Source organism: Moschus berezovskii, chromosome 19, assembly GCF_049115385.1.
Source record: "Moschus berezovskii isolate FMDL1 chromosome 19, NW_MosBer_1.0, whole genome shotgun sequence".
NCBI lineage: Eukaryota > Metazoa > Chordata > Mammalia > Artiodactyla > Moschidae > Moschus > Moschus berezovskii.
This window is the reverse complement of record NC_142478.1, coordinates 14,381,220-14,406,300: the sequence shown is the minus strand read 5'-3', so window position 1 is coordinate 14,406,300 and position 25,081 is coordinate 14,381,220. Positions and strand designations below refer to the sequence as shown.

At 39.9% G+C, this 25,081-nt stretch overlaps 1 protein-coding gene and 1 non-coding gene across 2 annotated transcripts in view; one reads left to right on the top strand and one right to left on the bottom strand.

Annotated features, from left to right (window-relative positions):
- Positions 1-25,081, bottom strand: part of TTC29 (tetratricopeptide repeat domain 29) — a 249,786-nt gene that overhangs the window by 12,747 nt on the left and 211,958 nt on the right. The window lies entirely within an intron of this gene.
- Positions 6,823-6,951, top strand: LOC129542914 (U6atac minor spliceosomal RNA). Its single transcript, XR_008683178.2, has one exon. It is a non-coding gene; the product is annotated as a U6atac minor spliceosomal RNA (small nuclear RNA).

The window sequence follows — 25,081 nt, the reverse complement described above, 5'->3', positions numbered from 1 at the left end:
CACTATTTTTGTTTATCGTGATGCTTCCTAAGGCCCACTTGACTTCGCACTCCAGGATGTCTGGCTCTAGGTGAGTGATCATAACATCGTGATTATCTGGGTCGTGAAGATCTTTTTTGTATAGTTCTTCTGTGTATTCTTGCCACCTCTTCTTAATATTTTCTGCTTCTGTTAGGTCCATACCGTTTCTGTCCTTTATTTTTCCCATCTTTGCATGAAATGTTCCTTTGGTATCTCTCATTTTTTTGAAGAGATCTCTAGTCTTTCACATTCTATTGTTTTCCTCTGTTTCTTTGCACTGATCACCAAGGAAGACTTTCTTATCTCCTCTTGCTATTCTTTGGAAGTCTACATTCAAATGGGTGTGTCTTTCCTCTTCTCCTTTGCTTTTCACTTCTTTTCTTTTCTCAGCTATGGCCTCCTCAGACAGCCATTTTTCTTTTTTCATTTCTGTTTCTTGGGGATGGTCTTGATCCCTGTCTCCTATACAATGTCACGAACCTCCATCCATAGTTCATGAGGCACTCTGTCTATCAGATCTAATCCCTTGAATCTATTTCTCACTTCCACTGTATAATCGTCAGGGATTTGATTTAGGTCATACCATTACAGGTTCTGGTACATAGCAATTCCATTTTCAAAGGGTTCCGTTAATATTTGAAGTCTATTAAAATTTATACAAGGATCAGAAGTATATTCAAACTCAAAATTATAGGTTCTTTTTCCCTCTTAAGCATCATTATCTTAAATACAGAATGGAGCCAGACTGGATGAAGAACCGAATTGATTACATTGACACAGAATTATCCTACATTTCTTTTTCAGGATATCTAAACTTTTAATCTGCGTCGAGTTGACTCACTGGAAAAGAGTCTGAGGCTAGGAAGGATTGGGGGTGGGAGGAGACGGGGACGACAGAGAATGAGATGGCTGGATGGCCTCACCGACTCGATGGACATGAGTTTGAGTGAACTCCGGGAGTTGGTGATGGACAGGGAGGCCTGGCGTGCTGTGATTCATGCGGTCGCAAAGAGTCAGACACGATTTAGCGACTGAACTGAACTGAACTAAAACTTTTAATCAGAGTATTTGATCCACATCTATCAATCTGCCCTGACACTTTCTTAAGATAAAGAAATATAGTGTTGATGTCTTCATACAGTTTTAAAAATTTCTCCAGTGAAGGCCACATTGCAGATTCTGCATTTTTTTTCTAGTTAAGATGGAATAACCAAAATCAGATTAGCATTTTCTATGAAACCACCCCCTATCTCCCTCCCAAACCCTGTAAATCTCCCAATCTAGATCTAGTAAATCAGAATCTGCATTTTAAATGGATACCAAGGTCATCTGCTTGCTCACCAAAGTTTGAGATTCACTGTTTTGTATAAATTTCTTCTTTCTTATATCTAGTATTTAACATTGGAGCAAAATAGCCCATTTGGTAAGAGGAGGAAGGAGACCAGGTTGTCTTTTGTTCAGCTGCAACATTCAGATCATGAGTAAAAATGAAAGTTGTTTCTGTGGATTGAGAGTGTATTTTGTATGAGGGGATGTGATAGACCTTTTCAAAATTTTTAAATTAAAAAATTTAACATTTTTAATAAAAATTTAAAATAAAAAATTAAAAAAATCATATCTTAATTATTGTCAGATATATATTTTATTGAAGAGTAGATGATGAACAATGCTGTGTTAGTTTCTGCTGTTCAGTTCGGTTCAGTCGCTTAGTCGTGTCCGACTCTTTGCAACCCCATGAATCACAGCACACCAGGCCTCCCTGTCCATCACCAACTCCCGGAGTTCACTCAAAGTCATGTCCATTGAGTCGGTGATGCCATCCAGCCATCTCATTCACTGTCGTCCCCTTCTTCTGCCCCTAATCCCTCCCAGCATCAGAGTCTTTTCCAGGGAGTCAACTCTTCACAGCAAAGTAATTTGGTTGTACACACATAATACATAGATATATATTCTTTTTCGTATTCTATTTCATGCATGCTAAATTGCTTCAGCCGTATCCAGCTCTTTGTGACCCCATGGACTGTAGCCTGCCAAGCTCCTCTGTCCATGGGATTCTCCAAGCAAGAATATTGGAGTGGGTTGCTATGCCTCCCTCCAGGGGATCTTCCTGACCCAGGAATAGAACCCACATCTCTTGCATTGGCAGGCACGTTCTTTAACACTAGCACCAAATGGGAAGGCCATATTCACCCTCGCTCCAGTGAATTCAAAAGAAGGAAGGTGAGTACAGGAAAGCCTCTTAGGTAGCTGTATTGTGTCAGGCTCAGAGAGGAGGATTTATTTGACCTTGCGAAGAATTGCTATGGAAAGCCTGTCAAGTTCCTAATTGTTGTTTGTCTATTTTCTTGTCTTCTAGAGATGGTTTCTAAAGTAGTGGTTTAAAAAATTTGCAACATGCCCCAGGGATCTCCCTGAAGACCACTAACAGGACAACGGCTTGGGCAATGAGAAACTTAAGCCAGGGTTTCCATCAGATGTGTTGCTGCCTTTATTTCATTATACTTTGACTCAACCCCTAATGGATTCAGCTTCATAAAGTCAGAAAAAGAGAGAAAGAAAAGCAATTTATTCATGTTTTCGCTGGAACTCGCTGCAGACATGAAATTTCTCTAAAAATGCAAATCATTTGGGGCAACACAAGAGAAACTCGGTAACTAAAGCTCTTAGAGGAAAGCCCTTTCCCAGAGCTAATGTTCTTCTGCCCAGTGATTGAATAAATCGATCTATTTATTACAACATCTTCACTTAAGTTTTCCTTTTAATCCCTAGATGAATGTGTCTAAGGGTACTAGAGGACTTTTCTTTATCACTAAGAAAATTGATTACACTTGTTAATTTGGCTTTTAATCCTAGATATAGCAAAACAAATACCATAAACAAGTGTACAAGAAATCAATATAGATCTGTTCAATATCAGATTGATCAAAAAAGGATTTAGTAAGATTGTAAGAGGTAAAATGCCAATGTACAAACAAAGCCCTTACTTATGTAATATGGCTTTAGACGAGCTCTGGATCTGAAAGAAACTATTTCTGAAAACAGAAATGGTGTGCTTTTGCTGCATTAAAGAAAAATCCCCAGAAGGCCTACCTATCCAAGGTATTTAATGTGAATATTTGTTTTTAAATGATTTCCTGTCTTTTGTCCAGCCAATCTTGTTAATTCACAGAGCACCCTATCGCAGATTTTTCATGTTACATAAAGCCAAAATCACACTTAACAAGTGTAAGGTTTGTCATAAAAAATAGATAAAACAACATTCTTAAAAGCTCAGATACCACAAGGAAAGGTTGTCAGCCATTCTTTTCAGAGAAGGTGAAGACAATGAGAAATAAAATGTATACACAAAGACTTCTGAAATGCTGCTTAGACCACCTCTGGGTCTAAAACCATAGGTGTTTTGTAGAACCCAAATAGCAATCCAATTGTTCTGAACACTTTTGATTAAGCATATTTTAAATTCCCCTTGCATAAAAATGAGTGAGAAGAAGATTAATGCTACTTTACTGTTCAAATGCTACTGGAGATAGTGGAGAAATAACTCTAGAAGGAATGAAGGGATGGAGCCAAAGCAAAACCAATACCCAGTTGTGGATGTGACTGGTGATAGAAGCAAGGTCTGATGCTGTAAAGAGCAATATTGCATAGGAACCTGGAATGTTAGGTCCATGAATCAAGGCAAATCGGAAGTGGTCAAACAGGAGATGGCAAGAGTGAATGCAGACATTCTAGGAATCAGTGAACTAAAATGGACTGGAATGGGTGAATTTAACTCAGATGACCATTATATTTACTACTGTGGGCAGGAATCCCTTAGAAGAAATGGACTAGCCATCATGGTCAACAAAAGAGTCTGAAATGCAGTACTTGGATGCAATCTTAAAAACGACAGAATGATCTCTGTTTGTTTCCAAGGCAAACCATTCAATATTACAGTAATCCAGACCTATGCCCCAACCAGTAACACTGAAGAAGCCGAAGTTGAATGGTTCTATGAAAACCTACAAGACCTTTTAGAACTAACACCCAAAAAAGATGTCCTTTTCATTCTAGGGGACTGGAATGCAAAAGTAGGAAGTCGAGAAACACCTGGAGTAACAGGCAAATTTGGCCTTGGAGCATGGAATGAAGCAGGGCAAAGGCTAATAGAGTTTTGCCAAGAGAACACACTGTTCATAGCAAACACCCACTTCCAGCAACACAAGAGAAGACTCTACACATGGACATCAGCAGATGGTCAACACCGAAATCAGATTGAGTATATTCTTTGCAGCCAAAGATGGAGAAGCCCTATACAGTTAGCAAAAACAAGACCAGGAGCTGACTGTGGCTCAGATCATGAACTCCTTATTGCCAAATTCAGACTTAAATTGAAGAAAGTAGGGAAAACCACTAGACCATTCAGATATGACCTAAATCAAATCCCTTATGATTATACAGTGGAAGTGAGAAATAGATTTAAGGGACTAGATCTGATAGATAGAGTGCCTGATGAACTCTGGACGGAGGTTCGTGACATTGTACAGGAGACAGGGACCAAGACCATCCCCATGGAAAAGAAATGCAAAAAAGCAAAATGGCTGTCTAAGGAGGCCTTACAAATAGCTGTGAAAAGAAGAGAAGCGAAAAGCAAAGGAGAAAAGGAAAGATATAAACATCTGAATGCAGAGTTCCAAAGAATAGCAAGGAGAGATAAGAAAGCCTTCCTCAGCGATCAATGCAAAGAAATAGAGGAAAAGAACAGAATAGGAAAAATAAGAGAACTCTTCAAGAAAATTAGAGATACCAAGGGAACATTTCATGCAAAGATGGGCTCGATAAAGGACAGAAATGGTATGGACCTAACAGAAGCAGAAGATATTAAGAAGAGGTGGCAAGAATACACAGATGAACTGTACAGAAAAGATCTTCACGACCAAGATAGTCACGATAACGTGATCACTGACCTAGAGCCAGACATCTTGGAATGTGAAGTCAACTGGGCCTTAGAAAGCATCACTACGAACAAAGCTAGTGGAGATGATGGAATTCCAGTTGAGCTATTTCAAATCTTGAAAGATGATGCTGTGAAAGTGCTGCACTCAATATGCCAGCAAATTTGGAAAACTCAGCAATGGTCACAGGACTGGAAAAGGTCAGTCTTCATTCCAATCCCAAAGAAAGGCAATGCCAAAGAATGCTCAAACTACCACACAATTGCACTTATCTCACACGCTAGTAAAGTCATGCTCAAAATTCTCCAAGCTAGGCTTCAGCAATATGTGAACCGTGAACTCTCAGATGTTCAAGCAGGTTTTAGAAAAGGCAGAGGAACCAGGGATCAAATTGCCAACATCCGCTGGATCATGGAGAAAGCAAGAGAGTTCCAGAAAAACATCTATTTCTGCTTCATTGACTATGCCAATGCCTTTGACTGTGTGGATCACAATAAACTGTGGAACATTCTGAAAGAGATGGGACTACCAGACTACCTGACCTGCCTCTTGAGAAACCTGTATGCAGGTCAAGAAGCAACAGTCAGAACTGTACATGGAACAACAGACTGGTTCCAAATAGGAAAAGGAGTACGTCAAGGCTGTATATTGTCACCTTGCTTATTTAACTTAGATGCAGAGTACATCATGAGGAACGCTGGGCTGGAAGAAGCACAAACTGGAATCAAGATTGCTGGGAGAAATATCAATAACCTCAGCTATGCAGATGACACCACCCTTATGGCAGAAAGTGAAGAGGAACTCAAAGGAAAGTGAAAGAGGAGAGTGAAAATGTTGGCTTGAAGCTCAACATTCAGAAAACTAAGATCATGGCATCTGGTCCCATCACTTCATGGGAAATAGATGGGGAAACAGTGGAAACAGTGTCAGACTTTATTTTTTTGGGCTCCAAAATCACTGCAGATGCTGACTGCAGCCATGAAATTAAAAGACGCTTACTCCTTGGAAGGAAAGATATGACCAACCTAGATAGTATATTAAAAAGCAGAGACATTACTTTGCCAACAAAGGTCCGTCTAGCCAAGGCTATGGTTTTTCCAGTGGTCATGTATGGATGTGAGAGTTGGACTGTGAAGAAAGCTGATTGCCGAAGAATTATGGCTTTTGAACTGTGGTGCTGGAGAAGACTCTTGAGAGTCCCTTCGACTGTAAGGAGTACCAACCAGTCCATTCTAAAGGAGATCAGTCCTGGGTGTTCACTGGAAGGACTGATGCTAAAGCTGAAACTCCAATACTTTGGCCACCTCATGCGAAGAGTTGACTCACTGGAAAAGACTCTGATACTGGGAAGGATTGGGGGCGGGAGGAGAAGGGGACGACAGAGAATGAGATGGCTAGATGGCATCACCGACTCGATGGATGTGAGTTTGAGTGAGCTCCGGGAGTTGGTGATGGACAGGGAGGCCTGGCGTGCTGTGATTCATGGGGTCGCAAAGAGTCGGACACGACTGAGCAACTGAACTGAACTGTTCAGATGACATAAATTTTGAACGGGGCTTTTCCAATTGTGGGTAGAGCTCATGTTGAACACACACTGTGTCTGGCCACTGGTAATCCCTTTTCAGTTGTCATTCATTCAACAGATATTCACTGAGTACCACCTGAGTGAAAAATATACATTTGAGAGTGACAGAGGCTGGGGTACAGCTGGTAGTCGTGTTCAGGTGAGATGGATTCAGGAGTCCATGTCTGGGAAGAGGGTTGTAGTGGAGGACTCAATCTATAATCACAGCATGATTCTGTATACTAGGGCCTGGTCTTCAGAGAAGAAATGAGTCTTCTGCACAATTCGTTAAAGCAATTAATGGTGCTATATGAAAGGAGAGAAGGTTAGCACTCCCCTGGAAAAGGATGGAAGAGGTCCTCAGGCCTGACAACACGCATACGGTTAAGTCATTGCCTCTGGCCCCCTGGTGGCACAGTGGTAAAGAATCCTCCTGCCAACACAGGAGACGTGGGTTCAATCTCTGGGTCAGGAAGATCCCCTGGAGGAGGAAATGGCAACCCACTGCAGTATTCTTCCCTGGAGAATCTCATGGACAGAGGAGCCTGGCGGGCTACAGTCCAAAGGGTTGCAAAGAGTTGGTCAAGACTGAATGACTGAACAAACAACCATGAGGTAGCGGAGGGTCTGAAAAAGAAAACCACTAAAACATTAACAGAACACATATGCATGCATTTAAGTGCTTGTATCAGGGGAAATAAGCCTGTTGGGTTTCCCATGGTCAGATTTAGATTCTTTGATAGGTTGATTGGCGGGTCAAAAATTTGAGGAGCAAAGAATCTCTGTGTTAGAGTTTGTATCCTTAATGTGTGTACATTATACACAGGCACGTGAATTTTGACTTACAGATAAGTCATGTTTGAACAAATTTTTGTGACTTGAATATAAGTATGTAATCACAATTTTTTGTAATTTTCAGATTATAGACTTTTCTCTTCTGAAAAGTAATATATTCATCCCTGTACCTTGCATGGTATCTTGGAGATAGTATATACTTAATGTTTCCTGAATGAACACAGCTTGTAGCTTATGGTTTAGTTTTAAAAATGTGACAAGTGATAACTGGAAGTTTGGGACTGACATATACACATATATTACATATAAAATAAATAACTTATGAGGACCTACTATATAACATGGATAACTCTACTCAATACTCTGTAATAACCTATATGGGAAAGAATCTAAAAAAAGAGTGGATTGTATATATTTATAAGAGTACACGTTGCTCTACACCTGAAACTAACACAACATTGTAAAACAACTAAACTTCGATAAGTTAAAAAGAAAATGCAACATATCATTGACCGAGCAATGGATAAAGAAGATGCAATACATGTACACAATGGAATATTACTCAGCCATAAAAAGGAATTAATGCCATCTGTAGTAATGTGGATGGACCCAGAGAGTGCCATACTGAGTGAAATAAGTTAGAAAGAGAAAGGCAAATATCATATGACGTACTTATATGTGGAATCTAAAATATGACACAAGTGAACTTGCCTACAAAACAGTAGCAGACTCATAGACATAGAGAATAGGCTTGTTGCTGAGGCGGAGTGAGGGAGGGATGGACGGGGATTTGGGGATTAGCAGATGTGAACTATTATATATAGAATGGATAAACAAGGTTCATTGTATAGCATAGGGAACTATATCCAATATCCTGTGATAAAGCATAATGAAAAAGAATATAAAAAAGAACATATATGTATAACTGAATCACTTTGCTGTACAGCAGAAATTAATACAACATTGTAAATCAGATATACTTTAATTTAAAAAAATCTCAACTCTGCTTATACTTAAAAAATATGATATAATAAAGTATTGCTTGGCACAAACTAGATGACCAATAAATATCTATTGAAAAACAGAATGACTTATGTCTGCCCTTAAAAGTTCAGGTGAGAGCACAAAAGATAAAGAAAAAACTATTGGTCTGAAAAGCCAGCTAATTTAGAAAAAAGTTCTCCAGCAAGATCTGTAGATAACTTTTTCAGTTCAGTTCAGTTCAGTTCAGTCGCTCAGTCGTGTCCGACTCCTTGCGACCCCATGAATCACAGCACGCCAGGCCTCCCTGTCCATCACCAACTCCCGGAGTTCACTCAAACTCATGTCCATCGAGTCGGTGATGCCATCCAGCCATCTCTTCTCTTTAATGAATACATAAGAACTACTCAGCTTTAAAGAATTTGCTCTCTTCTTAAATATATTATTTTCTCATCTTTCTAGAAAAGCAGAAAAAGTCTAATTTCTTAGTTTATATATCTGAAGTGCTTCAGAGAAGAAAAAGGATCTTTATGCATAGTTGCTAAAAATTTAAAACAGTTAAATTTGAAAGAACTACTTATTTTCTGGAGGGGAGCATTATACTCATTTTTTAATTGAAGTATGGTTGATTTACAATGTTGTGTTCAGTTATACATACATACATTTTTCCCAGGTTATTTTCCCTTGTAGGTTATTGCAAAATATTGAGTATGGTTCTCTATGCTATGCATTAAGTTCTGGTGGTTATCTATTTTATATACGGTAGTGTGTATATGTTAATCCAAAACCCCTAACTTATCCTTTTCTCCCTTCCCTCTGGTAACCATAAGTTTGTTTTCTGTATCTGTGGGTTCATTTCTGTTTTGTATATAAGAAAAAATCCCACTTATTCAAAATTTGTTTCTTTTCCCTGGTGGCTCAGACAGTAAAGAACCTGCTTGCAATACAGGAGACCCAGGTTCGATCCCTGGGTCAGGAGGATCCCCTGGAGAAGGGAATGGCAACCCACTCCAGTATTCTTGCCTATAGAATTCTGTGGACAGAGGCTACAGTCCATGGGGTCATAAACAGTCAGACACGACTGAGTGACTAACACTTTCATTTTAATGAAAGAAGGTTTAAGCTACACAAAGTATCTTAATTTTTATGGATTACATTGTTTCAAAGAGCAAAGAGGATGTGGAGTCACTTTTGTGTGTTTAAGTTATGGAACTGTATTGGGCATAGAGAAGAGAAAAGAGGAAGATAGCAGAATTGGAAGACTGCTTCTCCTTACTACACAAATAACCTCCTCCTGTCAAGCCTACCTTCTTTGGCTCTCTTGCAATGTGGCTGGGGGAAAGAAAAAGTACCATATTTTAAAACTGACAATTTATGTGTGGAAAGACAACACATAAATTATGTTTTTATGAATGGGAAGCTATTAAAAATGATGACAATACATATTCAGATGACAAAAATTATTGGAAAAGAATTATTTTTTATGGTTAATCCCATTAAGAATGAATTAAGTTGAAGAAAAATATAAAATAAGATTTTCAGTGATAGGACTATATCAAATTTTTAAAAAGGCCACATCAAATTTATAAGCATATATACAATATATAATTATATGAATATTTAATATATAACTAATAGGGACATATAAGTGAACATAATATAAATATATTAAAACATGTATAGTATAGATACAAAGTATGTATATGTATACATATATATATTCATTGCAATTTTTATTTAAGAAAGTGGGAGTAAAAAACCAAATACTTCAGGCAGTTTGAAGTTGTGTGAATCTGTTCCTGCATCTTGCAGCATTTTATCATATGTGCTGGGAATGTCAAGTGAGTTACATAACAATTTGAGTAGAGTCCCTTGTAGCTTTACATTTAAACCACCTATCCAAAAAACTTCTCTGACACAACCTTGCCCTCATATCTCAGTTCTCTGTCACTCATGCTGATCTGTTTTCTTATTTAACAGATGACATAATGCTGGAGAGGATGTGGAGAGAAGGGGACCCTCCCACACTGCGGGTGGGAATGTAAATTGGTACAGCCACTATGGAGAACAGTATTGAGGTTACTTCAGTTCAGTTCAGTTCAGTCGCTCAGTCGTGTCCGACTCTCCACGACCCCATGAATCACAGCACGCCAGGCCTCCCTGTCCATCACCAACTCCCGGAGTTCACTCAAACTCACGTCCACAGAGTCGGTGATGCCATCCAGCCATCTCATTCTCTGTTGTCCCCGTCTCCTCCCGCCCCCAACCTTTCCCAGCATCAGAGTTTTTTCCAGTGAGTCAACTCGTCGTATGAGGTGGCCAAAGTATTGCAGTTTCAGCTTTAGCATCAGTCCTTCCAGAAACTAAAAATAAAACTACTACATGGCCCAACAATCCCACTCCTGGGCATAGTCAGAGAAAACCATAATTTGAAAAGATATACACACTAATGTTCATTGCAGCACTATTTACAATAGCCCGAACATGGAAATGTAAATGTCTATTGATGGAAGAATAGATAAAGAAGATGTGGTACCTATATACAATGGAATATTACTCAACCATTAAAAAGAACAAAATAATGCTACTTGTAGCCACATGGATGGACCTAGAGATTTTCCATACTAGGTGAATTAAGTCAGACACAGAGACACAAATATTTTATGATATTTGGTGAAGTGTATCTCCAGATCTCTGGCTTTTTTTAAAACTAGGTCGTTTCTTTTCTTACTGTTGAGTTTTAAGAGTTCTTTGTATATTGTGAATAAGGTTCTTTCTCAGAAGTGTCTTTTGCAGATATTTTCTCCCAGTCTGCGGCTGGTCTTCCCAGTCTCTTGACTATCATTTTTTAGTACATACGGAGTTGCTTCATTCATTGCTAATGGTGTAAGAGTGTCTCACCTACGGATGCACCATAATTTAACCAGTCACTTCATGCCTTGCTGAACATTTAAACTGTTTGCAACCTTTTATAGTTACAATACTGTAAATCAATACTTAGGCGTTTGTAAGGCTTTTGCATTTGTTCTTCCTTCAGTCTGGATTGTCCCTCACCCTTCCCCCCACAAAGAGACGCTTACGCTCACTCCCTTACTTTAACCAGGTCGCTCCTGAAATGTTACCTCCTCTGAAAGGTCTTCTTTATCCATTCTATCTATAGTAGAATTGTCCTATTCCATCACTCTCTGTCCATACACAGTGGGATATATATATCATATTTTACTGCATATTGCATTATAATGTATTATGTCATGTTATATGCTTATGTTTGCAGCTGTCTAGATTCCCGTCTAGTGAATAAGTTGCATGAGAATGGAGACTTTATTTGCTGCTGTATCTCCAGTGCCTCAGACAATGCTTAGCACATAGAGATGCTTAGTAAACAGGTGAAAGAATGAACAAGCAAATAAATGAGTGAATGCGTTGAGTAAACATAGAACTATGGGTCAAGGCTGTGTGCACTTTAAATTTCTATAACTGCCAGACTACTCTCCCTCGAGGTTGTATTTAGTCTTTTACCAATAACACAAGGGATATAACTGTATCATCACATGCTCACCAAACATAGTGCATTATCAAACTTGCCAATTTGAGAGCTAAAAATTTCTTCCTATACTTTTCATTCACATTTTTCTTATCATGAGTAAATATCAGCATTTTTTCACTTTTTAAAATTTTACACAATTTTAAAATTCACTTTTCAGTAAATGCTCCATATCCTTTTTTTTTTCATTAAAAAATGGAGTTATTGGTCTTTGCCTTACTGATTTATGATCTCTTTTTATAAAACAGATGAAATCTTTGTGATATTTACAGATTTTTTTTCCTGAGTTTCATTTAAAACTTTAAAAAAAAAAAACTTGTTTGTGGCATGTTGTCACGTAGTACTACTTTATTTTTATAAAGGCACATTGCGAGTTTTCCTCTTCTGGTTGTAGACTTCGGTTGGTTGCTCTGTGATCTCAGGTCGCTTATGAGCTCAAGAAAAATTTGTTTTGCAGATTTTGTAGTTTTGTTGTTGCTATAAGGATGAGAATGACATTCTTTCTAGCTTTCTACATTTAAGCAGAAGTTAGAAGACTATTTATTTTTACATATTAATTTTGCATCTAGTCATCAAGTTGTTTATAAGGATTTTCATTTGCTTTTCCTTCGTTTTTCAATTAAGTGATTATATCTACATAAATAAGCATGCACTCTTCTCATCCTTTTCTAGTTCTTATATATTTTCTTTTTTTTTTCTATGACAAGGGTATGATAGTGGGTATCTTTATGTTATTGTCATCTTTACTGGAATTATTCCTCTCATAGATAATGAATTTCGTCAAATGTACTGTGAGCTCCATTGGAATAGTCAAGTGATCTTTCTCTCCAGTTGTTCATGCGTCCAGCAAATTGGTGAGCCCCACATAGCGTGTCTATGTTCTAAGTCTTGGGGATACAACACTGAGGAAAGGAAATGGAAAGAATCTTGTTGTCATGGAGTTTATATCTCTAGAGGTTAAAGACAGACAGCAAATAAATAAAACATGTTATGTCAGATGATAATATACGCTATAGGGGAAGCAAAGTGTACACCTAGAGGGAATGTATATATGTGTGTGGGGAGTGGTTTGCAACTTTTAAAAGTATGACCACGGAGAGTGGGAGGGAGGCCCAAATGGGAGGGGATATATAGCTGATTCACATTGCTGTACAGCAGAAACCAACAACATTGTAAAGCAATTATACTCCAATTAAAAAGTATGACCTGATGATATTTGACTACAATTCTAAGGGAAATAAGCTTTGGAATATCTTGAAGGAGCACTGCACAAGCAAATACGAAGGTCCTGGTATGGAAGCATGCCTGGTGTGGTCCAGGAACAGAAAGGAGATCCATATGGGGAGAGGAAGAGAGGCATGGGTTGGTGAGATGAGTAGGAAGATTATCAGAGAGGTGACAGAGGGCCAGGTCACGCCTGGTCTCACAGGCCATTGTGGGCACGTTAGCTTGTACTCCACGTGAGACAGGAAATCATTGGGAGGGATTTTAAGCAGAGAAGTGATGTAATCTAACTCTATTTTAAAAGGACAACTCTGAAAGCTGTCGAGTAGATTGTATAGGAAGCTATTTTAACAGTCCAAGCAAGGTATAGGATGGCTTGGACCATGCTGGTAGCAGGGAGATCATAAGACGTTACATGATACTGGATACATTTTTAAGGAACAGGATTTGTTGGCAGACTTGATGTGGATGTGAGGAGACTAAGGATGACACTCAAGTTTTAAATCTGTACATGAATGGGCTTCCCAGGTGGCACTAGTGGTAAAGAACCTGCCTGCCAATGCAAGAGACATTATCAGACATGGGTTCGATCCCTGAGTCAGGAAGATCCTCTGGAGGAGGGCATGGAAACCCGCTCCAGTATTCTTGTCCATGGAGAACCCCATGGACAGAGGAACCTGGTGGGCTACAGTCCATAGGGTCACAAAGAGTCAGACATGACTGAAGCAGATTAGCACGCACGCACAAATGAAGCATCCATTAACTGGGACCTGAAAGCCTAGGGGAGCACTCTTTGGGCTCATTTGTAGTTAAGTGATGAGAGGATGATTTTGCACCTTCCAAATCTGAGATGTCTGCTAGATATCCAAGTGAAGATGTCAAGAAAGAATTTGTGTACAGAAGCCCAGAATTCAGGGGAGGGCTCCAAGCAGCATATATACATTTGAGCATTATTAGTGAATAAATAATACTTAAGTCATGAAACTGGGTGAGAACAATAAGAGAATGAGTGCAAACAGAAAGGAGAAGAAACTAAACTTGAGCCATGGGTCAGTCTAATATTTAAAGATCAGGTAGATTAGGTGGAATCAGCAAAGGAGACTGAGAAGGAGTGGCTAGGGAGGAAGGAGGAGCCAGGAAGGTGAGCCGCTGAGAAGAATATTTAAAGAAGAGGGAGTGGGACTTCCCCGGTGGTCCAGTGGCTAAGACTCCAAGCTCCCAAGGCAGGGGGCTTGGGTTCAATCCCTGGTCAGGGAACTAGATCCCACATGCCACAACAAAGATCAGAGCTCCTGAGTGTCCCAACTAAAACCTGGTTCAGCCAAATAAATAAAGAAATATTAAAAAAAAGGACAAAGGAGGAGGGAGTAATCAACCCTGCTCAGGCTTGCTGATAGGTCAAATAAGATGAGGAGGGCTGAGAAATGACGGCTGGGTTTGGTGACGTGAAACTCATTGACGAGCCCGAGAAGAGCAATCTTGGTAGAAGGTGGGACGGAAAACAAGTGGTTCAGGAGCAAATGGGAAGACAGTAATTACAGACAACTAACACAGATGATTCTTTAAATTGTGATAAAATGGAATAGAGAAATGAGACAGTAACTGGTGAGAAGTTGTGAGGTCAAAAGACTTTTTTTTAGAGATGAGAGAAATGACAGTACACTCATATACTGATAAGAATGATCTACAGGCCATTTAATGCAGATGGAGAGGGAGGGGAGAGCTGTTGGAGGTAATGGCTTTGAGAAAATGAGAACGGATGAGACACAGTACACAGGTGGACAGGTTGGCCTAGGCTACGAGCTTAACAGTCAATCCTCAGTAAAAGGAGAGAATGCACATTGAGCAGAGATGTCAGTGAATGAGTAGATGTGACGATATTTCACTGAAGTATTCTTTTGATTTCTTTTCTTAAATGAAATAAGAAATAGGGTCATCAATTGATAGCAAGGATGGACAAGAAAGTGTTGGAGCTTTAGGGAAAGGGGACAAAATGTGACATAACGGTCCAGGAGAAGGGAAGAGAGAATGAACTCAGGGAATATAGTGATCAGAGTTAGCATTAAGAGCCCACTTGAGGTTAGTGATCATGAATTTAAAACGAGGCCAACCACTTGGCTGTATATTTTTCTGCAGTGACATTCTGTGGTAAAGATACAAATAGGAAGTAGGCAGAGAGTTCAGTTATTAATGCAATGGTTTTATCAGGCAAGTATGCAGAAGACAGAGAGGTAAGGGATGGATCACAGACTTAAGTTGCTCTCATTAAGTTTCCAGCAATGTCAACCTTAACTTTGATCCCAAGTGTCAGCATTTCCTGCTCTCTCTTGCTTTCAACTTGATGCTGGTAGATTTCTTCCCCAAAACTAACATCTCCACATTGTTAAGCCTTAAGTCTCACAGGAGAATCCTAATACTTTTACCTGTTTCCCCAATTTATTACCTTTCTTTCCTCTGTTTTTAAGCAGTTTAAAGTCTGTGATCCATCTCTTACCTCTTTATATAGGTTGGGTAATTTCATAGGTGAATGGATGGGAAGATTATTCCAACTATTTTGAGAAAGGGGCAGAGATTTCTAGGAATTGGATCTCTGCTCACTCTTTGGCCTTTTATGATTAGCCTCAGAAATGTCACGGCATCTGTGAGTGTGTTATTTAGCATGCTGATGTATTACACTACCCTTATGGCAGAAAGTGAAGAGGAACCAAAAAGCCTCTTGAAGAAAGTGAAAGAGGAGAGTGAAAAGGTTGGCTTAAAGCTCAACACTCAGAAAACAAAGATTATGGCATCTGGTCCCATCACTTCATTGGAAATAGATGGAAAAACAGTGGAAACAGTGTCAGACTTTATTTTTTTGGGCTCCAAAATCACTGCAGATGCTGCTTGCAGCCATGAAATTAAAAGACGCTTACTCCTTGGAAGGAAAGTTATGACCAACCTTGATTTTATATTAAAAAGCAGAGGCATTACTTTGCCAACCAAGGTCCATCTAGTCAAGGCTATTGTTTTTCCCATGGTCATGTATGGATGTGAGAGTTGGACTGTGAAGAAGGCTGATCGCCGAAGAATCGATGCTTTTGAACTGTGGTGTTGGAGAAGACTCTTGAGAGTCCCTTGGACTGCAAGGAGATCCAACCAGTCCATTCTAAAGGAGATCAATCCTGGGTGTTCATTGGAAGGACTAATGCTAAAGCTGAAACTCCAATACTTTGGTCACCTCATGCGATGTGTTGACTCACTGGAAAAGACTCTGATGCTGGGAAAGGTTGGGGATGGGAGGAGAAGGGGACGACAGAGAATGAGATGGCTGGATGGCATCACCGACTTGATGGACATGAGTTTGAGTGAACTCCGGGAGTTGGTGATGGACAGGGAGGCCTGGCGTGCTGTGATTCATGGGGTCGCAAAGAGTCGGACACTACTGAGCGACTGAACTGAACTGAACCTCAGTATCCCACCTCCCCTTTCCCTTGGCAACCACAAGTCTGTTCTCTATGTCTATGAGTCTGTTTCTGTTTTGTAGATAAGTTCATTTGTGTCATATTTTAGACTTTAAATATAAGTTACATTATATGGTATTTGCTTTTCTCTGCCTGACTCACTTAGTATGATAATCTCCAGGTCCATCCAACCTTTGCATTAAAAACTTTGAGAAGCTTCCCAGTGACTAAAACACAAGTCCAAACTTTTCACTGCTCTCTACCTCAATCCATCTCCCCTTTCTCTTTCATCATTTTCCCATAGACACAGTATGTTTTGGTAAGCTGGGCTCCTTGCCGTTTCCCAAACAATTTTTGTCTTTTTATTTCTGTTCTTTGTTCATGCTGTTCCACTGTTTATTTATTTATGTTCTAAGAAGATTCATACACCTTCGTTATTGTGCCTGCTGCCTGGCTGCTCATTCACATCAGACTCCCTGTGACCCCATGGACATAGCCCACCAGGCTCCTCTGTCCATGGAATTTTCCAGGCAAGAGTACTGGAGTGGGTTGCCATTTCCTGCTCCAGGGGATCTTCTCAACACAGACATTGAATCTGTGTTTCCTGCATCTCCTGCACTGGCAGGTGAATTCTTTACCACTGAGCCATCCGGGAAGCCTCTACTAGTTATTTAGACCTTTTTTTTCCTATTCCCCTACCCTTGGGGGTGTGTGTGTGTGTGTGTGTGTGTGTGTGTGTGTGCATGCACGCTTAGTTCTCAGTTGCTTCCAACTCTTTGTGGCCCTATAGAATGTTGACCTGGAGAAGGCAATGGCACCCCACTCCAGTACTCTTGCCTGGAAAATCCCATGGACCGAGGAGCCAGGTAGGCTGCAGTCCATGGGGTCGCTAAGAGTCAGACACGACTGAGCGGCTTCACTTTCACTTTTCACTTTCATGGATTGGAGAAGGAAACGGCAACCCACTCCAGTGTTCTTGCCTGGAGAATCCCAGGGATGGGGGAGCCTGGTGGGTTGCTGTCTATGGGGTCGCACAGAGTCGGACACAACTGAAGTGACTTAGCAGCAGCAGCAGAATGTTGACCACCAGGCATGGAATTTTACAGGCAGGAATACTGGAGTGGGTTACCATTTTCTACACCAGGGGATCTTCCTGACTCACTGGGACAAAGAATCAAGCTCATTCCTCCAGCTCAACTCTCCCATGAATCCACTCATGAAGACAGAATTATTTCTCATAGTTATTTGAAAAAAATCATGTGGGAGTATCTTGTATCCTCTAGCAAAATGAAAACTTCTTGAAGTAAGAATCCTGACTTAGAGATCTTTACAACACTTAACAGCATTTATTCAATAATAAATTTTTGAATGGGTGAGTGAATAGATCTAAAAACTGACAATGATTTATTCTAACAATTTAAGGTAAATTCTGAACATTCTCACTTAGTATGGATTTGACATGCTATGGAATTTAGCATCATGTTTTGATTAATACATGAACATTTGGATGAAATATATATTTTACACACTTCTGTAAGTATGATATATATCACAATTACAAAAATTCATGAGCTTGCATGAAATAATGGCAGTCATAGACCTAATTTCAAATATGTTTTCCTTGAAAAAATCATAGCTTAATACTTAATGGACTTTAAGAGGCATACTTTAAAGTATTATTAGACCTATTATTTAAATAGAGTCTATTTACTTACCCTATTTTATGTTATTATGTTATCTAGCTAGAGTATGGATAACTTATTGTTTAAATCACTGGTTTTCATCTTGAGAATGACAATTGCCTACCAAAAATGTCTTCCAGAATGGCTTTCTCAAGGTGTCAAATAGGAGCTGGAGGAAATATTACACTGATGATTTTCAGGTCATATTTGAACAAGCCAGGCTGTTATTAGCATGTAAATATAATATTATGGCTTTCCAGTGTACCTATACATTTGCTTCTGGGAGACCACTGCAATCTCCTTTACGTTATCAGTGAGGTATTTTTTTTAAATGCAGAGGTTCTCTCCAAGGAGCCTGGTAGTGGGAGCTACAGCCTGTTGGCACTGTACCAGAATACAAGCCCCCAGAACACCTGGCTTTGGAGGCCATCAAGGCTTGTGTAGAAGAGTGCCACACAGCTGTAGGAAACAGAGACTCTGCTCTTAAGGGCCTTCCGCAGAATCTCCCAAGCTCTGAGACCTAAGACAGAGGCACTAATTAGAAAAGGTCCTGGGTCAGACCCCCTTGCTGATCGTGGAGAGCCTCCAGGAGAGATAGGAGGCAACTGGGACTTCCCCTGAGCACAGTGGCAGCGATTTTGGGGAGTTCATTATACCTCAGGACACTGGTGCAGGCAATCTGAATTCAAAAAAATTGTAGGATACAAATTAACATGCAAATATGTTGCATTTCTATACACTAACAATGAGGTATCAGAAAGAGAAATTAAGAAAAAAATTCCATTTACAATTTTGCATCAAAATGAATAAATCTAATCAAGGAAGTGAAAGACCTGTACATAGAAAACCTTGGTAGTGGTTTAGTCACTAAATCATGTCTGACTCTTGCAACCCTGTGGACTGTAGCCTGCCAGGCTCCTCTGTCCATGGGATTCTCCAGAGGAGCTTCCCTGATTGTTCAGATGGTAAAGAGTCTGTCTGCAACCCGGGAAACCTGGGTTCAATTCCTGGGTTGGGAAGATCCCCTGGAGAAGGAAATGGCAATCCACTCCAGTATTCTTGCCTGGAAAATGCCATGGACAGAGGAGCCTGGCAGGCTACAGTCCATGGGTTGTTTCTTGAAGTGGGAAAACCTTAAGACATTAATAAAAAAATTGCAAATGATCAAACAAATGGAAAGATATACTGTGCTCGTGGACTGGGAGAATTAATAATGTTAACATGACTATATAGCACAAAGCATTCTACAGATTCAGTACAAACCCCATCAAAATACTAATGATATTTTTCATAGAACTAGAACAAATAACTTTAAAATTTGCATAGAAACACAACAGATGCTGAATAGTCAAAAAAATCTTGAGGAAGAACATAGTTAAAGGTATCACACTCTCTGGTTCAAAACTATACTACAAAGCTACCATCATTAAAACAGTATGGTACTGGCACAGAAACAGACACAGATCAATGGAACAGAAGAGAAAGCCCAGAAATAAACACATGTTTATATGGTCCATTAATCTTTGTCAAAAGAAGCAAGAACATATAGTTTCTTCAAAAAACTGTGTTGGGAAAACTGGACAGCTGCCTGTAAAAGAGTCAAACTGTATTACTTTCTCACACCAAGTGCAAAAATAAATTCAAAATGTATTTAAAACCTAAGTGTAAGGCCTGAAACCTTAAAACTCCTAGAAGAAAGCACAGGCAGTTCTCTCTTTGACACCGATCATAGTAATATATATATATATATATATATATTTGATATGTCTCCTTAGGCAAGGGAAACAAAAGCAAAAATAAACAAATGGGGCTGCATCAAACTAAAATGTTTTTGCATGCCAAGGAAACTCTTAACAAAATTAAAAGGTAGCCTACTGAATGGGAGAAGATATTTCCAAATGACATATCTGATAATATTCAAAATATAAAAAGAACTCATGCAATTTAACATAAAAAACAGTCCAATTAAAAATGATCAGAGGACCTGAATAGACCTTTTTCCAAAGAAGACACACAGATAACTAACAGACACACGAAAAGATGCTCAACATAACTAATCATCAAAGAAATGCAATCAAAACCACTGTGAGATACCACCTCACGCCAATTAGAATGGTTAACTTAAAAAAGAAAACAAATAAGTGTCCGTCTAGTCAAGGCTATGGTTTTTTCAGTGGTCATGTATGGATGTGAGAGTTGGACTGTGAAGAGGGCTGATCGCCGAAGAATTGATGCTTTTGAACTGTGGTGTTGCAGAAGACTCTTGAGAGTCCCTTGGACTGCAAAGAGATCCAACCAGTCCATTCTAAAGGACATCAGTCCTGGGTGTTCATTGGAAGGACTGATGCTGAAGCTGAAACTCCAATACTTTGGCCACCTCATGTGAAGAATTGACTCACTAGAAAAGACTCTGATGCTGGGAAAGGTTGGGGATGGGAGGAGAAGGGGACAACAGAGAATGAGATGGCTGGATGGCATCACCGACTCTGTGGACATGAGTTTGAGTGAACTCCGGGAGTTGGTGATGGACAGGGAGGCCTGGCGTGCTGTGATTCATGGGGTCGCGAAGAGTCGGACACAACTGAACTGAACTGAACTGAAGCGTGTGGATAAAAAGGAATTTTCATGCATTCTTGGTAGGAATGTAAACTGTTAAAACTGTTATGCAAAATAGTATGGAGGTTCCTCAAAAAATGAAAACTACTATATGGGTTTCAGCAATCCTACTTTTGGGTATTTTTCTAAAGAAAACAAAAACAATGATTTGAATGGATATATGCAACCCTATGTTCACTGCAGCACTATTTACAATAGCCAAAATATGGAAGCAACCTAAGTGTCCATTGATTAAATAAATGGATAAAGAAGATGTGATACATATATACAATGGAATATTGCTCAGCTATACAAAATAATGAAGTTTTACCATTTGCAGCAACATGGATAAACCTAGAGGGTATCATGCTACGTGAAATAAGTCAGAAGAGGAAAAGACAAATACCATTTTATTTCATTTGTTCAGTTCAGTTCAGTTGCTCAGTGGTGACTGACTCTTTGCGACCCCATGAATCACAGCACACCAGGCCTCCCTGTCTATCACCAACTCCTGGAGTTCACTCAAACTCATATCCATCAAGCTGCTGATGCCATCCAGCCATCTCATTCTCTGTCGTCCCCTTCTCCTCCCGCCCCCAATCCTTCCCAGCATCAGACTCTTTTCCAGTGAGTCAACTCGTCGTATGAGGTGGCCAAAGTATTGGAGTTTCAGCTTTAGCATCAGTCCTTCCAATGAACACCCAGGAGTGATCTCCTTTAGGATGGACTGGTTGGATCTCCTTGCAGTCCAAGGGACTCTCAAGAGTCTTCTCCAGCACCACAAAAACAGAATAAATGAACAAACATCAAAAACCAGAGATAGACTCGCAGATACAGAGAACAAACAGGGAATGAGTGAAATAGATGAAGGAGATTAGGAGGTACAGACTTCCAGTTACAAAATAAATGAGTCACATGGATAAAATGTGCAGCATGGGGAATATCCAGCAGCACTGTAATGTCTTTGTATGGTGGCAGACGGTAAGCAGACTTGTGCTGATCATTTTGGAATGCAGAGAAATGTCCAACCACTTTGCTGTGCACCTGGATCTACATAGTGTTCTACGCCAATTATCCTCCAAAATAAGACGAAACAAAAACAAAGAAAAAGCAAAACCATGAACTCAGCTGCCTAGAAACATGCCTGGGAGGACACACCATAAGCTGTCAATAGTATTACTCCTCAAGAAAGTATCTGCGTGGAAGGCACTTTGACTCTTGACCATCTACATTTTCTTTCGTAGAGCATTTGGGGAAAGGATGCTATCTAAGTATTAATGGGTGTGTGTGGAGGCTCAATTTAAAAGTTAAGATCAGATATGGAGTAGTAAGGAATGTGACATTTTGGTTGAAAAAAGAATTTATTTGTGTCCCTTTTGGAATAGTAATAGAGCATATATTGCTGGAGTTACTAGATAATTTTATAGAGGGGCACACAAGGATTCTTCCCATACTTCTCTCTTTCTGCTGCTGCTAAGTCACTTCAGTAGTGTCTGACTCTGTGCGACCCCATAGAGGGCAGCCCACCAGGCTCCCCTGTCCCTGGGATTCTCCAAGCAAGAACACTGGGAGGAGAGAAATCTTGCAGTCTTTGCAGCTTGGATGGTATAGAATTCAGTATATATAGCAAATATATCTAATAATTAGAAATAAAAGGAGCTTCCCTGGTGATCCAGTGATTAAGACTCTACGCTTCCCATGCAGAGGGTGTGGGTTGAATCCCTGGTGGGGGAGCTAAGACTCCCATATGCCTCATGGCCAAAAAACCAAAGTGTAAAGCAGAAATAATACTGTAACAAATTCAATAAAGACTTTCAAAATGGTCCACATCAAAAAAAAAAAATCTTAAACAAGAAATATTTCAAAACACTAAAAATTTTTTTGTTTAGACACATCGGTGTGAACTAACTCTCCTCTCTTCTTCCCTGCTTCCTTTCTCTCTCCCCCTCCCTTTTCCTTTCACTTCCTCCTTCCTCTTACTTCCTAAGGTGAAACAAAATGGTTGATCAGAGGACTAGATTGAAGTAAAGGTTAGATTAGAGCAGCCTATGTTCTATAAAACATCTTTTAGTGATCTAATTTTCTTCGGAGAGATTTGAATGTAATAGAAAACAAGTGAAGATAATAGAGAACACAATGCAAAATAAACTCCGCAGACAGGAGTTTCCTTTTTTCAGCAAAAGCAGTCAGTGAGTTCTCAGCCTGACAGCACAGGATAAATCACTCTTCTGGTCTGGAGCCTTTCACTTTCCATCTGCATCAGTCGAAGACCTTTTGTCCTAGCAGGAAAGGCAGGCAAAGTCTCCAAATCTCATGTGGGAAACATGTTCAGGAACATGGTTTTTTAAAAAGAAAAACATGCAAGGAAGCTTGAAGAGCATTTTATAATAGGCCTTAAGAGCACTGAAAGAACCCAGTTCACAGTAAATTTCAAGACAATCAGATTTCATCTGGATAAGCCTTTTCAATGCCCCAAATTGGAAAATTTCTATTACCTTCCTTACAGATCACTGAAAATAAGTGCCTGGCCCATGCTCTACCCAAGGTACAGTCGCTCTGTTTTCAAGCTCAAAACAGATATTGATTTTCGTTTCAAACTCTAATGCCAAAATTAGCAGTGTCAGGTTGAATTAGAGGTAGATGGTTTAGAGAGTTCAACAGTGAGCAAGCAGCATGGCCAGACTGCCTTTTCTGTTTTTTTTTTTTTCTTTTCATGTCTTAAAGACAACAAAACATGGGATATAAGACGCCTTTCAGTTTTATGGTACCCAAAGAAATACTTGGTCCAATTTCACTCATATATCTTTAGCCCATCAGTTTCCTTCAAGTGTCAGTTCAGGGGTCATAAATACATCTTCTTTGAGGATGATTATAGTTTGATTTCCTTCTGCTGGGCATTTTGCCTCTCACGTAGCTTTGGAAAAATCAAGATTTGTCTAGCAATTTAAATTGACAGAGCATTTCATCTGCATTGTCCCGTAAAGGGGGAGGCGGCTCGGTTATTGAATTGGTCCATCAGTGGAGTGTGCATCCTTTATACCTGGGATTGATTGAAAGGAAAGAACTACAAATTGCACTGTGAGAGCTTCCCTCACATGGAACTGTTCATCAAAGAAGCAGACTGAGCTTTGTAATGGGGGCATTTAGAGCATCCATTCACTATGAGGAGCAGGTGCCCGCAAACCCAAGTCACCCAGACTTGATTTATCAATAAGGAAGAGTGGCGTATTGATAAGAGTGGCTTATTTATCAATAAGGAAGAGTGTTGCCAGCATGGCTTTGAGGGGAGCAAACAGGGGAAAGGAATGAGTATGGATATCCTTGATAATCCTCTGAAATACCTCTATGTCTGTATGATTAATAACATATCTGGTTGCTGCTTCTCTGTACCTTGAATGAAGGCAGCTTTTTCTAGATGGCTTCCATGCAGAGTGGGTGTTGGGTGTGTATGTGTGTGTGTGTGTGAGAGAGAGAGAGAGCAAGTGAGAGATGGCGGGAAGGCAGGAGGGGGAGTGGAGGGGAGCAGAGGAGAGAAATGAAAAGTGAATAGGTAACCAAGAGCAGAGGTAGAAACGAGAGATTCCTCAGTTTGGATCTGATGGAGTAAATGCCTATTAAACCACCCAAGCTGTCTTCTTGCATACGTTCTAGTCCCACAAAGGGTGGAGCCCAGTTACTGAATTACTCCCTGTGCTTCATGTGGAGACCCAGTAACTATCTCTGATGGGCAGGTGGTGGGCTCTCAGTGCTCCCACAGTGTGAATGCCTCGCTCATCAACCACTGGAGTATGCTGTCATCTGCTCACTGGTCTGAATATGAGCTCTTTGATGGCAGGATTTGTATTTTATTCATATTCTGTTTCCAGGGTCTAGAAAATGTCTGGCTTATGGTTTGTATTCAAGTTTGATGAGTGACTGGCTAGCGGCCTACTCCCTGTGGGGAAGTTTTAGAGGTGAAGATGGGGAGTGATCCCCCAGTCCTATAATATTTCAGGAGTAAAATATTAAGAAGAAAGTGGAGAGAGGTTCCCTTTCATCATCAATAGATCAAGAACCAGAGAGCAGGGACTTCCTTGGAAGTCCAGTGGTTAAGACTCTGAGCTCCCAATGCAAGGGACACAGGTTCTATCCCTGGTAAGGGAACTAAGATTCCACATGCTGTGCAGCGTGAAAATAAAAACAAAACAGAGAGAAAACAATGCTGAACATTAACACCCAGGTATCTGGTATGGGTGTTGAACTATCACCGATTTTGATCAAGCTCCTGCCATGTTTGGTTGGGGATATTAGATGAAGGATCT